This window comes from Cyanistes caeruleus, chromosome 4 (genome assembly GCF_971803275.1).
Source record: "Cyanistes caeruleus chromosome 4, bCyaCae1.hap1.1, whole genome shotgun sequence".
NCBI lineage: Eukaryota > Metazoa > Chordata > Aves > Passeriformes > Paridae > Cyanistes > Cyanistes caeruleus.
In genome coordinates, this window is record NC_141704.1 from 31,706,151 (window position 1) to 31,715,818 (window position 9,668).

The window sequence follows — 9,668 nt, forward strand, 5'->3', positions numbered from 1 at the left end:
ACGTGAGGTGAAAGATGAGGACCACAGAGAGAAAGAAAAGGACTCTCTACAGGGCAGTTGTGGCAAAGCTAGGGATCCTTCCTCCTACTCTGTGTTGCCCTCCCTGAGTCATGTTACAGGTGGTCCTTCCTCACGGGGATGTATTTGCTCCATCTCTCTGCCATCAGAGATCCAAAGGAGTCAAAAGCACCCACAGTTTCTTGTCAACAGTCTTTCCCCTACAACTTACCAAAACCAGACATTATTAACATTTTGTGAGCATCAATGTATAGAGAAGAACATGAATTCTTGGCCCCTAGACACAGCTTCTCACTTCTGTGAAATTCATGCTGCACCATCAGCTCCCCAGAGCATCACCTGGAATGAAATTCTGTGCTAAAGGGCTGAAAAGCTGGAGATGCACTCCCCAGGGTGACTGCAGACAGGAAAGAACAGTCCCAGCACAGCAGTCAGGTCAACACAGAATGGGCTTCACCTTCACCAGCAGAACAGACTCAGCAGTGGGGTTTTGATCCCATGCCTATCTCCATGGCATCTGATGCTATGCTATAGGGCACCATGCATCCACTGAGACTCCCCACACCAGTGATGCCTGGGGACTTTTATAGACTCCTCGCAAGCGGCAACATCTAGGGACAAAACCCATCAAGTCATTCACCTCAACCTGACTCCTGGTAGCTTGTTTCCCACCTCTTAAAATGCTGTGGAAAGAGTGACAACTGCCCTTCCCTCCTTCTGTACCTCAGCTGGTCAGCTGGAACTGGATTTCCTCTTGGCTTATGAATGTTGAGAAAATGAGGTCATTTCTCCTCAGTGACAGAAAATTATTTGGTGAGGAAAGCAGTTCATCTCAGGCAATGGCTGTGTACCCCTGAGCTACCCAGGAGACCCTTAAAGAGGAGGTCAGGGCAAAGCAAGGCACAAAACCAACACCAGCTGGGGAGCACAGGAAAGTCATGGCACAAATGCAGCGTTGCTAAAGTGAGGCTGTAACTGCTGCCAGACCAGCTCACCACTGAAGCAAACACAACAGCAGTCCCACAGTCATTGTCACCTCCAAAGTGTCAAGCTTGACTCATCTGGGGACTTAAATACAGCACTCATCTGGTTCACAGCTGTGAGAAACTCATCCTGACCCAGCAGAGAGAAAGGGCTGGAGGTGGGTCACAGCCCCTTGGTCTGCCCCCTGAGCTTTGCACTCTCCCCTTCCAGACCACAGAAGGGATTCAGTGCCCCACTGCCCTGGCAAAAGAGGTGGCTCCCACGCATTCCTCTTGCCTCCCCTTCAGTAGCTCACTCCATGTCCTCCCTCACCCTCTTCCCACATGGAAAGGCACTGGGGGACACAGAGCTCTGCTCCTTCACAGCTGCTCAAGCACTTGCTGTGAGTCCAGTCTGGGAAATCCTCACCAGCAGGACCTGCAGAGCTGCCAGGCAAACTCTACAGCTGCCAGCAGCCTGGGATCCCTCACTGCTCAGGACAGCTCTGCTCCTCCATGAAGGAGAAAAGCAAAACCACCTCTGTTCCCAGAAAAGGGGATGTTTTTCTGGAAGACACGTGCTCTGCACCTAAGCTGCTTCTGTCCTGCTCTGGTGCACAGGCATGGGCAAGGGCTGCAAGTGTTTTTTGGGACATCACATCCCTTTACCAGAGCAAGGCGGCCCTCATGAGCTCACAAGGGTGTGAGGACAGAGGTGTTCCCTGCGTGTCCTCTGCCCTCCCTCACACTAATAAAAGAAACAGCTTAGCCCAGGTCCATATTTACAGGGACCAAGGGGAAAAATCCCACAGTATTTAGGACAAAGGAGAGAGCAGCCAGGTCTGTCTCCTTCAGCAAATGTGCTGATATTTTCTGACACAGCTGATAAGAGCACTGGGAGGTTTCAACAGGCCCTGATATGACCAGTAGCCTTTTTTCCCAGGTGGGCAGAGCTTTTCACCACTCTTCAGCAGGGTCAGGTGAGGCAGCTGCACTCTGCCTGGAGCTGCATCTGGCTTCTGACATGACCCAGGTAAGAGCAAACATCACAGACATCATCACAGCTATGCTTGCCTCCCTTCTGCCTTCCCTGCAATTTTTACCTTTCTGATTTGCAAGCTGCCCCCAGCAAAACCTACCCCTCCATATGCCCCCCTTTCCCAAATGCCCCCTCTACCCTCCAAGTGGCTTCTGCTCCACAGCGTAGCTTTGCACCAGTGCGGCGGATCAGACAGCATATTCCCAAATACCCACTTTGCCTGGAGCTGGGGGAAGAGCGGGAAAGGCCGTGCATCCACAGTTCTTCCCTTGGTGTCGTAGTTTTCAATGGGGGAAAAGCAACCAAGGCAGTTTGCTTCATGCTGACAAATCTGCATGCTTGCGGGTTGGGTGCCCTGAAAGCCAACCACCCCCCAAGGAAAATAATGGCGTGGGGAGGGTGGCAGGTGGGGAAGGGGCTGGGGGTGGGGGCAAGGTTGGTAGGTTGGGGAAATCAGTGGGATTAAAGTGTCTGCTCCTCACCCCTGGCACTGCATCGGCACCCTTCCACTCCCTGCAGCTTCCTCACTGCTGCTGGTACGGTCTGCACAGAGCGGGGAGGCGAGAGGGGGGCTGTATTTAAATGTATTAATAATGCATGTTCCATGCAAATGAAGCTTCCCCTGAATATTACATTAGCGATGCTGTCAGGCTGCGCTTCTTGGGACCCAGGAGTGACGGGATGAGTGGGGACCCGGAAGGGGGGTGTGGGGAGGTAGGGCTCACCAGAAATTCCCTCGTACCCCAGCACAGCCTCCTTTCTCCCCCTCCAGCCCAGCTCCCCCACATTACACACACTCCCACTCGCTCCCACCTCTCCGTGCATGACAAATTCCTTGGCTCGCAGCGTGCAATGCAGCCAGGCTCCCCAGGCCCCCTCCAGTGGCATGGCCCACCCCACTCCCTACATAATCTTCACCCCCCCACCTCCAATGTCAGCAATCCTCTCCCTGCTCCACAGCTCGCTTTATGGCTCTGTACCTCCCGAGCAGGGAGAAGGGTCCTGCTCTGCAGCCTTTAGGGGCAGGGAAGGGCAGCAGTTCCCAAGTCTGGCCTGCACATGTGCACCCCTTTTGCTTGCACCCACCGTGCCCGTGTGAGCCCAGAGTGGGTGCCACAGCTCCGCGGGCTGTGCCAGACGTGTCTGCCCGCAGCACAGGAGCGATGCTCTCCGTGCCCATCACCGACACCCCCTTCCCTGGGCGCTGGAGAGGCTCTTTGGTGTTTGTGCACAGCTCTGTGCACATTCAGGCGTGGGACACACACCCGTGTGTTGCACGGTGGGGCACACACGCGAGAGGGCATTGCGTGTCACAATATTGTCACAATTACGCACAGCAGCTCCCGAATGTGCTGCCTCCTGCAGTATTAGCTGATTTATGCTGCCTTTCCCCAGCCAGATCCAAGCTCTGGAATGGGAACAGCGGCAGCTGTGCACTCCTGCCTGTCCTGGGATGAGAATAGGATGCGCCTGTTCGTCTCTCTCCCCCACCCCCACCCCTCCTCCTTCCCCCTCCTTTTGCTCCCATTCATTCATTCAGCTTCTCCTCCCCCCCGCCCCCCCCCCCCATCCCATGCCCCAAAGCAGGAATATCCTTATGCATAAAAATGTGGGCATGCTTTCTCTGATGGAATAAACGGGCATGCAGACACCCTGCAGGCAATACATACACACTTACATATGCATTGGAGTAGCTGTCCTGGGCCCCTACATAAATACCCGGCTCCCACCACCACCACAGACACATTCACACACCCGACAGACACCACGCAGTGACTTTTCTGCAGCCAGCCAGTCTCCCAGCAGAGCCGTGTAAGAGCAGAGATTTACTCTGCATGCAAACCAGGCGAGTATTCACACACCGCACGACGGACAGACACACAGACACGGACAAACCACTGTCCGCAGGGGCTCCCCGACAAAGTTTGCGGAGAGACAGGGAGCAGGGGGCCGAGGGATGAGACTGGGTCCTTCTCTGTCCCATAACTGCAGGCAATACCCGGAGAGGTCTGTCTGCCTGTCTGCACATGCATGCATGTGTGGGGGTACACACGTACACCTATAGCTACACCTGTACACGGCTACACACATGAACACACACACATATATACAGATCTATACATGGACATGTACATAGATCGCCTCCTCTTGCAAGGTCTGAATAGATGCAGGCGGGTCAAACCCAGCTGTGTGCAGCAAGCCCTGAACCTATTCATGATCCCAGTCCTAAGCAGAGCACACACACACACACACACACACACACACACACACACACACACGTCTCCAAGCCTCCCTCCCTCCCATCACCCTATATAAGCATAATCTCCCCACACACACACACACACACCCTGGGCCACTTCCCCATCTCCTTTGCACTCACCCCTCGCCTTCATCCTCAGATAAGAGGCATCCAGCCCCCAGGGAGTGCGTGCACAAGCTGGAGGAAAAGGGCAATCCATGCATCCTGCCCTTCTCCCCCTTTTCCAATCTCAGCTGCTTCTCCGGGAGGCAACACGGACGGCAGCCGGGAGCCGAGGACACGCGAGGCAGCAGCACAAGGACTGCACACAAAAACGTGTCACACACACACACACACACACACACACACACACACCCCACAAACACGTACCTGCTTCTGGAGGGGTGACTGCTCCCAGCTTCCATACGGGGCATGACAGAGACGAAGTGGAGGCACAAAATACCCCGGTCCTCAAGCAACTTGCAGCCCTGCAGATGTGTTCGGGGGGCGGTGGGGGGTGTGTGTGGCTATCCCCCACTCGTGTCAGCCCTTGGAGCTGGAGCGATGCTCGCCCCGCAGCTGTCTCATTCCCGGCCGCACCTAGGCAGCGCTCCCAGCCATGCACACGCGCGGCCACGGCAGGCGGGGATGGAGCAGCAGTCCAGGGAGGGCACGCACAGCCGGAGGATTTGCTGCCTTCGCCGCAGCCGCATCACTGGGGGAAGAAGGCAGAAAGGGCTGTATTGGCATTTAAAACGCAAGTGATTAATTCGCCACAGGCTCGGCTGATAGGGCTCTGGGACCAGAGCCGGCGGCACTGCTTCTCCCAGCTGGGAAGGCTGTGACAGGCAAAGGACCCTCTCCCATGGAGCCAGTGCCGAGCTCTCCTCGCCTGCACAGCCACTGCTCCGGTGCAGGCGGAAAGGGGTGGGCCTCCACCGGAGACATGAGCACACGCATGCAACAGCTGCTGGGAACTGCACACACACACACACAAACACACACAGACACAATTCCCCACAACAGCTGCTCAGGAGCTGCACACAACACACAACAGCTTCCCAGGAATACACACAAACAACAGCTGCTGGGGAATCACACACACACACACAGAGGCTACAGCTTCTCAGGATTAAGTCACCCACATGAAAATACAACAGCTTCTAGGAACCACACAGCTACAAGCAACAGCTGCTGAGGACACACGCACACACACACAGATGCACACAATAGCTATACACATACTGACACAGGTATGTGCAACAGCCATGGGAAACTACACCTGGATACAAGCCCCTGTGGCATTTGCTAAAAAATTCACACATAAAAACGTAGCAGGAGGTGGAGAAAACCTTTCATCCACACACAAACACACTGCTCTGGGGGGATTGTCTATCATACACCTCCTCAAATCACCGCCACAGATACACAACAGCTCCTCAGCCCCTGGAGCCACATACCCTCATGTACATCTGGAAGACCTTCCACCTCCCTCTCCCCAAACCCACATGTGCCATCACCCATGGAGATCACAGTCAGAAACAAGCATCCATGTGCACCATGTGCATCCATGTGTTGGGGACTCAGCCACAGCTTGGCCCCCAAATACTTCACACAGGCAGTGCCAGCTAGGAAAGCACATTACCAAACACAGGGTCGCTCTCAAGAAATTACTCCTCAGTTCCTTGACAGAAAGCAGAAGCACACATGACAGACGTAAATAATCTCTGCACAGACATGCAAGACCACCACTTAGGGGACACAATGCACCCCTCACACTCACCACAGCAGTGGAAAGACTGCCTGCCTCACTCTGAGACACACGCACATGCAACAGCTGAAACTTAGGGACATTGGATGGGAGCTGGCTTCCTGGGATGTACAATCCAGCCTCCTGCTATTCCAGGCAACCACATCATACAGCCTTGCTCAGAAATGTCTCAAGGTCCATCTGAGTACTGTGAGACTATTTGCTTCATGCTCAGAAGCCACACTGAAGTTAAAAGCCTGCCCAAACGTCTGCATTTACCCAGGCCCAATTCAAACCCACATGTTCCTGGGCCAGCTGGCCATGTTCTTCACCCAGGCACGCACAGAGGTTGCAAGAACAAATGGAAGCGCCCTGACCCTCCACTCCCACCTGAACAGACACCTCCTGTTCCCCAGCTTCACACAGACCTAACACACACACATCTGGGTGAAGACCTTCCCCTCGGCATAAATACCAACATGATTGCAACAGCTTCTAGGTAGACAGACACCTAAAGCTGCCACCCACAGCACTCACATGCACTCAGGTACAGAATATACAACAAACATGTATAACCTCTGATGGGAAACCAGTGAATTTCTTCATGCAGTCCAGAAACTGAAGAGAAATTAGGTTGACACACACACCCACCACTGCAAGCAACACTGTTATTGAATGTATTATATTAATGGCATGAGACTGCATCAGGGGAGGTTTAGGATATTAGGAAAAGATTTTTCACCCAGAGGGTGGTTGACATTTGAACAGAGTCCCCAGGGAAGTGGTCACAGTACCAGCCTGACAGAGTTCAAGAGGCATTTGAGCAATACTGTGAGGCACATGGTGTGATTTTTGGGTTGTCTTGTGCAGAACCAGAAGTTGGACTCCATATTTCTTGTGGATCTCTTCCAATTCAGGCTATTCTATTCTATTCTATTCTATTCTATTCTATTCTATTCTATTCTGTTCTGTTCTGTTCTGTTCTGTTCTAATCCTGTTCCTGTTCTTTCTGACACCCATTACATCTAAAGAAGCTCACCTGTGGCCCACCTCCCCATCCCCCTAGTTATATGAGCACAGATCAATGGAATTTCCCCATCTGTCTCACGCCTGCAGCATTATAGAGGGAAGGTGAGCTCCTTTGGCCCCCCTGCATGAGAGGTCATGCATGATTATCTCATGTAAATCCAACCCCAGCAAGCAGAGGACTGTCCCTAATGATCTCACATGCTCTACAAGAGCCCCATGGACAGAGCACCAAACCAATAAACCTCTACATGGGGAGGCAAACAATAAATAGCCCTAAGGGAAACACAAAACACAGGCAAGCGCAAAGGACCCATCTACAGAAGGAGGCCCAGGATCACACACACCGGCTGGATGGCATGGAGAAACAAACTGGCCCACTAGGCACAAACACACAAGTCATCAATCCTTTTGAAAATAATACATAGGAAGCTTGTTGTGCTGTTTTGTACTCCAAACCTGCAAACCCAAGTGGGGAAAAATCACCCAGACACAAAAATACACACAAAGACACACACACTCCTCAGGAAGACAGACATGCAGCTCTGAGGACACTTCTGGATGTTCCCTGGACCATCTGTAGACATCTGTTCCCAGTGGATTAAGTGCCAAAACTACTCACACCTCCCAGAATCAGAGAAGGAAGCTTGTCTTGGCAACTACAGGCTCAAGTTTCCTCGCCTTTATCACTTTGGAGTGTTATGACTGTGGGGTGTTTCCTCCAAGCTCTTTTGAAACTAAAAGCTAAAGGAACAGAGACTTGCTTCCATCTCTCTCTACTTCCTCCAAGGACAGACAGTATCTAATTTTAGAGGGTGTTGAAGTAGGAGAAAAGGTTTCCAACTCCAAATTAATGCAGGATTTGTTCCTGCTTGAGCTCCTCCAGGATCATCTTGCAGTCTGTTTGTGATGAGTCTCCCAGAGGCTCTCCTGCTGGCACACATCTCTTCAGGACTCAGAAGTGCTGGGGCAGGATCCTTGTACTAGCAGGACCTCTGGGGGTCAAATGGTATTTGCTCATATTCCCACTGACCCAGGAACAACACTTAACTCCAGCAGAACAGAAGCGCCCCAAGAGACAAGCAGAAGCAAGTACCACATTTCCAGCAGTGTGGGACATTTGGGTCCTCAATCTGATTCAAAGCCAGTCCCTCCATGCCTATTTGTCCCACTGCAGATGATCTAGAGGGTACAGAAGCTCACCCCCATGTTTATTTTGCAGAGGCTCTGACCTTGCCAAAAGCCCTGGAGAGACTCTGTTGTTTTTTACTTCACACACACACACAAAAAAAAAAAAAAAAAAAAAAATCACTGAGAGGAAAAAAAAACCTCCTAAGGACGTCATAGATACTTTAAGCCAGCTGCAGAGGTGCCTCATTCCCTATGTCCAGCAATATCAAAAAGAATCACCTTCTAATTATTTTGTGCCAGTGTCTTTGAGACCACTACCTACAGTCAGGCCTGACCTCTCTGCCCCCTTAATGGGGATGAAAACAGCCCCTAAAAACACTTTGGTTTATACCTTTCTGCTCAGCTCCTGCTCTTTTGGGCTGCCAAGACTGGAGATGCTGTTAGGGGTGAACAAGGGAGCTGACCTTATTAGAGCAATTCCCTAGTGTTTTTCCAACTTATGCCAGGGAGCTGTTAAGTCCTAGAATAGCCCAGAATCTGGGAATCACAAAAGTGATGATTAAACTGATATTTTAACCCCCTGTGGCCCGCCTGGGGATTGTCAGTCCAGTGGGGATGGTACCTGCTCTCCATGTGAGGAGTGGGGGCAGGGAGCGCAGCCAGCCATCCCCGTCTCACCCATCACCTTGAGCCGCCTCTGCCCAGGAGGAGGGCAGAGCCGGCAGGGAGGGCTGCCTCTACCTGCGGTGGGTGCTGCCAGGGAAGGGAGCCTCGCTGGCAGCGATTCCAGCTCACGGAGCCGGCCCATCAGCCCTTCTCCCTCTCCACCTCTTCCCCTGCCCATCTCCCGCTAGGGCACAGCCGGGTCCCAGGGATGGGGGAAACAGGCCGAGGGAGAAGGCTGGGCTCTGCCCTCGTTGCAGTCAGAATCTCTCCGCTGATCTATACTGCGGTGAGCAGTGACAGATTGATTTTACAGCTCTGCTTGGAGCCGGCCGCTGGCCCTGGGCTGTGGATGAATCAGCTTTCTCTGGTCCTTGGCTTTTATTTCATTATTTTACTGCAACCTCGCTCACAGGCAGCTAAAGAGGGAGCGACAGGGAGAAACACGAAGTTGGCAGATTTCCTTCCCTGCTCGTGTGCTCCCAGCCTCCCAGCCTGGCTTTGGGACTCCAGCAGGAGGGAGGGAAGGGATTGTTTTCCAGGAACTGACATCTGTCAGGAATAAAGACATGAGGAGGCTCCTTCTACATGGGTAGATGCATGTTGCTGTGGCTGTGGGAGCCGGCAAGGACTGCGTAGGCACTGCACAGCATGAACAGTTCTGCTCTGCTGTGACAATGCTGCCATCCTTGCCAAATGGAGGGGGGGCCAGTTTTCAATACAAGGGGCAGCACGTTTGGAAATAACAATGCATTCAGTCCACGAGTGCACTGGACACTAACCTGCTTACAGACTCCAGCGTGGAAGTGAGTCCAGGTTCTCCTCTTATAGCTGTGGAGG

General features: G+C 52.8%; 1 protein-coding gene across 3 annotated transcripts in view; it reads right to left on the minus strand.

The window, feature by feature from the left end:
- ELFN2 (extracellular leucine rich repeat and fibronectin type III domain containing 2) overlaps window positions 1-5,177 on the minus strand; it is a 52,464-nt gene extending 47,287 nt beyond the window's left edge. The window contains exon 1 of one of the 3 annotated variants that reach the window (XR_015286400.1): window positions 4,649-5,177. The gene's annotated coding sequence lies outside the window, so the exon portion shown is untranslated. Of the gene's footprint in view, window positions 1-4,399; window positions 4,558-4,648 lie in introns of those variants that run through there. The other 2 variants (XR_002867656.2, XR_015286399.1) reach the window with 2 other exon arrangements.
- Between the last annotated feature and the right edge of the window lie 4,491 nt (window positions 5,178-9,668).